Source organism: Hetaerina americana, unplaced genomic scaffold (genome assembly GCF_022747635.1).
Source record: "Hetaerina americana unplaced genomic scaffold, ioHetAmer1.1.p SCAF_1, whole genome shotgun sequence".
Taxonomy (NCBI): Eukaryota; Metazoa; Arthropoda; class Insecta; order Odonata; family Calopterygidae; genus Hetaerina; species Hetaerina americana.
In genome coordinates, this window is record NW_027286069.1 from 110556065 (window position 1) to 110561880 (window position 5816).

Genomic DNA, 5816 nt, shown 5'->3' on the forward strand with positions numbered 1-5816 from the left:
TGGCTAATTTACAATTTGCACAGGTGGGTGTTCCTTCATTCTTCTTGCATTCCTTAGTAGTGTGCTCCTCGGAGCAATGGGCACACACAGAGTTCGCTGCATAGCAGTTCTTCGAAATGTGGCCGAAATTTTGGCATTTAAGACATTGAGTGATTTTGATGTAATCACTTACTTTATGTGAGTCATAACCGATATAGACCCTTTTTAAGTTGTTTAAAGTTTTCCTAGTTTCACAGTTTACTTCAATGACACAGTTTACTCTTGTACTTCCCCGTTTCCCGAACTTGAAGATTAGCTTATGGTGGCACGTATCCAATAGGTCGTTTTGTTTCTTGATACACTTCAGTATGGCGTCTTCAGATAGGTTCAAGTTAACGCCTGTAATACATATTCTCGGCTTGTTTTTAACCTCTCTACATATCTTCAGGATGTTCCCGTTAACACATTGATATTCTTTCAGTTTCGATTCCAAATCATGGTTTTCCGCCTCCAGTCTAACTCTCTTGTCCTTGATTTTCGTCAGTTCGATGACTTTTATGCCGGCTTTACTCGGGTCTATTAATTTCATAATATCTTTCTTCGTATCTTCACTGGTTTTGATATCAATTTATTTTTATTTTAATTTAATTTTAATTATTTATTTATTTTTTCTCTCTAATTTACCCTCACAATTTCCTTTGCCCACTTTTAAGAGTACGGCTGAGGATTCTTACCATAATATTCACATGGCCGCAGTTACCGTTCCTTTATTCATATCCTTAATATCAATCCTAAATATTTGCAATAGCATCTGGACGGATAGAATATTGATGGAAATTATTGAACCATTGTGATGCGATGACATGTCTACAACCACCATTTTTAATTTCGGAACCGAATCGGGGGAAGGGGAGGAAGCGTGGGTGGGCATGCTGCATGGGGGCCACCACACCCCCTTCCCGTCGAAGGAGGGAAGGGGGTGGGAAGTGTTGGCTTTGCGTGAAGAGAAGGCTGCTCCCTGTTTAATTTTAATATTAAATCTTTGCGCCTCTTGGCCCGAAAAGCAATCAAGTGCTCCGTTCCTTTGCAAACGAAAAACAACGAGAAATACGGACACGAAATTAAGCGTTCACGCCCGTCGCACGAACGGGAGCACAAAAACTACCCCTTCCCGCCCCCTCCTTGAACACCACCCGCCGAGAGGGGGCGGCGGACGCCCGCCCTCCCGCTCTCGTCCCTGCTGAGCATGGGCCGCCCCCGAGAATGTTTCAATCGCCAAAGCGAAGTCGCCGGGTCCAAATACATATCGACCATAAATATTTCAACCCAACCGTCAAATGCTCGTACAAATAAAACATTGCTGGGAAAAATTATTTGAACTGTCTCTTGATAAAAGGAAATGAAAATGTCTTTTTCCACTAGAAAGGCTTATTTCTTACGCGTTCCGACGCCTTAGCGCCATTATCATGCACAAATTAGTGATCTTTCCGCAGGGAAAGGCGAGAGGGAGGTCTGGGGGGAGCACGGGGGGCCGGAGAGGAACAGAACCATGGGAAAAGGGGCCATCACCATGCCGTGGGTGTCGTGAGAGTGAAGTGGCGAGAGGCCGTCGGGTTTGGGAGGGAGGCGTGAAGGAGGAGGCGCAGCGAAGGGAGGCATTCGAGAAAACACCTCGGCTGCTCAGCTTCGCATTTCCAGAGCGTCTCCTCCCCGGTCGGAGGGCCTCCGGTTGGGACTCGGAGGGGTTGCGGCCCGCCTAATAGATGCTTGGCCAACAGTAAGGTTTCAGTCGTAGGGTCAAATATCCTTTTGTTTTCATTTCTCCTTGTTCTGAAACCCTTCCGTCCGATTCACACATTTTCACACGAATAAAAGTTGATCCTATAAACTCGGGATTTAAGTGGGAAACTCGTAAAATAGCATTCCTGCATGCAGTTTATCCTAAGCTATTGAGCTCTAAAATGAGAATAGTACAAACCTCTTGTCGTTCTGTTCGCTAATTTTTACAACAGATAAGACTATCTTTCATCAGCTGCATTTTCTATATTCACACCAAGGCACAGGGGCTACGTTGGCGATGGCCATTTTTTCTCTTTTTTCAAAAAGAATTCCAATTATATGGTATCGAAGGCATTTTTTCAATGAAAAACTCTCTTTGATGTAAGTAGTCCTTAGTTATGTGTAGAATGAGAGCACAGAAGGGGAGAGGTTGTCGGAAGGGAAGAAGTGTAGAATAGTAAGACCAAAGAGACTGAGTTAATTGTTCCAGTGCACTGAGGCCATCTGATAGCCCATTAAGTAGCGAAGGCATTGGGACCCTTGCCGTGCTTAACCTTCGCATCAGGGGCGCCTTGAAAAGGCCCAATTCCTATTAAGGTAGCGAAACCGTTTCCGGAACGCTCGATTACTTACTCTGAATTCAGCATAAGCTCTAGACTAGTCCTTCTAATAGTGAACATGGAAAAAATATTTTTGGGTCACCGGAAACATAATTAAGGACGAATTTGTTTAAAAAAACGGAAAAATTCATTCTTTTAACCCAATGCCATAGTTATGACAATAATCTGTCCTCAAAGAAATTCATTTTCACCAAAGGTTTGAACCAAGCAATGTTGCTAAAAAATTAATAAAATCTACACCAGATGTCACTCCAAATTGTGATTTTTGTAGCACAATCCACCGCTATCAGCCCACGAGTGTCGGAGTGAATGCAAAACACTTGATGTCTTAGTTCTGGAAATAGTTCACCACAGTGCCGCTCTCCTAGTAAATATCCATCAAAATAGAAATGTGACATAAAATGGAACATATTCATACTTATTACAATTCAAAGAAAAGAATATGACAGCCTGCTCGTCGAAACGTCATATATATGCGTAAATGTCCGCATGTGTGTGTGTGTGTGTGTGTATATATATATATATATATATATATATATATATATATATATATATATATATACATATATATACACACACACCATTGTTCCTGACAATGAGGAAATGGGAAAGATCTACGCTAAAATACTCCTTAGAAGGTCTTGACGGACGACCAAGAGCAGAGTCTGCTTGCGAAGACCTTCTGAAAAGGCATCGTAACGATTCCCCAACACCCTTACAGTCCCAACTTGGCGCCAACAGACTGTTTATTCCCAAAAGTGCAATCCTCCCTTAAAGGAGACTGCCATGGGATCCTAAGAGCCTTCAAAGAAGCTTGGACGTGTACCCTTAAGGACCTTCCCGAATCTGCCAACTAGGGAGCCTTCGAGTTGTGGCAAAGCCGCAAGGACAAAAGTGTGTGTCGACGCTCAAGGGATATACTTTGAAGAATTTTGAGACGCATTTCGGCAATAACTGAAATAAGTCTATTTTTTCGAAACTTCTAACGATAATTTTTATAAAAACTATGTAAACCATTTAAGTCAAATATTAAGCCTTATACTTTTCGTATTTTAGCACATTTCTTTCTTACTGCGCCGTGAAGTATGCTTTTACTATTTTTTCAATTTTTACATATTTGATTTCGCTAGGTTGCATTATTTTAAAATCACATAACCATCTCTTATCGAGAGAATGTATCTCCAAAACCCAAAAGGAAGATGGGCCACACTGTTTGACATACGAGGATCTAAATATATATTGTCTTGTTTCTACATAAAATATATGCTTATTATAAATGAAAGGAAGAATAAACTAGTGCACTCAGAGATGCGTGTCCTTTTGGAAGTCACTCCATTTGGCCTGTGTCTCCCTCGGCTGCTTTTTATTACTCTGAATATATGCATGGATTCTTAGCGCAGTATTTTATGCTGGGAGATGTCATGCTAGGGCCCTCCCACTGCCTTTCTCCACTCCTGGGAGACAGAAGGAAGGGGATGGACATTTTTTCCGCGAGAATAGTGTCCGGCAAGAGGCTTCTCATGCTATCACTGCATTGGAACATTGTAAACGCCGAGGAACATGAATAAACGCTCGGATGCATATTTAAAGAAAATCAACGACTTTATGCTTGAATCTGCGTGCAAACGAAACACTAAGTCAATCCGAACCAAACCAAATGCATCAAAACAAAGGTTTGTGGGTAGGTACTGTATTCAGATTTATGTATATGTACGGGGTACTCGCTTCAAGCATGTTGTGCCCGCGGATGAATGTATTTCCGTCCTTTGTATGGAACACGTCTTTTTGAGTTCCCCTACATTTTCTCCCGGTTACCATGGGAGAGGTGCGGCTCCTCATATGATCAAAGCGGGCTCAACAATAAAGGTTGCGTCCCCTGGTTTGATCCATTCACATGCGTTGCTGAACACGCTCTGAACAGAATATTAGAAAGCATAAGAAGATTATTCCCTCAAGTCAACGGTTGTACGATCTATGAGATGAAAAAAGCTTTAATAAGTTCTCCCGAGAGAATAAACTGAGCGTTGCATTCTGATATTCCATCACTCTTGCAATCGAAGATAACAAGATGGGGAACGTGGATGGACGTTTTAGAAGAAATTTCCCCAGGGTAACTCAAACTTAAGGATATGGAATGTCCAGTTACTTCATGCACTGCTCTTCTGCGGAGTGTATTTTAGACAATTCCTGGACCAACCTGTCAAGCTACAGCAAAACGTTTGATCAGGTGGTCGAAAACATTTGGGCAAAATAACAACTATCATGGCGAGTGATATTCTCTCCGACAAGAGCAAGGAGGTGTATTCCAAAGCAAAATACACTCCTAAATTTAGATCAATCTTGCAGTGATTTATAAACTTCATTTCGGGCCTATATTGAATATTAGGTGAGAGAAAGCAGAGTAACCACGGAAAATTTAGAAAAATCGTAAAATATTTAGGAAATTGAATTATGCATGAATAGCTTCCTACCAGCTGTGAATATTTTAATTAATTCTAAAAATGTGAAAGCTTTTTTAAATATGTATCATTTAAGTGGGGTGCAATATGTCTATTTTGTCTTTTTTAAATGCACATGCATATTTTAGTGTACATTTGCATATTTTCCTTAATATCTTGGCATAATTTTCTGCAAGTTTTGCATATGCTAGGGACATCCTTGCATATACTTCTGGGGTTCGCTTATCACTAATCTTGAACCTTGGCATCATTTGCAACTATGCATATAAAGAGATTACTTGAGACTTTTGTTGTCACGTCAAAAGGTAGTTTTAATTGACAGAGAGTAATTTATACTTACTGCATACGTGGCGAAACATGCAAAAGTACGCATTACTTCCAAGAGCCCCCGATTTAATGGAATCATATATACATAAAATCATATAACATAAAAAACCATAAACACAGTAATCAACCGGAAGGTCGGTTTAGTAGGTGATGGTAGAGTTCACCCAGTACTAAGCCCTATACGGCGTGTGAAAATTCACACATCAGGGTAGGGGGGCCAGTTCCTTTCCCTGTGCCGGTTATGGTTTACCAGGAAGATCTGGTACCCGAAAAATCACATAACTTGGGTGGACCTGCAGGTGCCCAGAGTGCCTTGCCCGGGAATCGAACCCAGGACCCTCCAGTCAGCAGTCCAACGCTCTGCCCACTGGACTACCGCGGCCCATATATATATATATATATATATATATATATATATATATATATATATTTATATTAATATATATATATATATATCGTGTGAGTGTTCTTTTAAATGTGTCTATTCTTTTCTATTTGTGTTATATTGTGTCAGCCCATTATATACATATATATATATATATATATATATATAATGCTATTACTTTCAAACGCCCCGCCAACCTATCCGATCACCTCAAATCAACCAATCCACTCCTTAAATCCCCCCAACCCTTCCCAAAACCACTCCTAC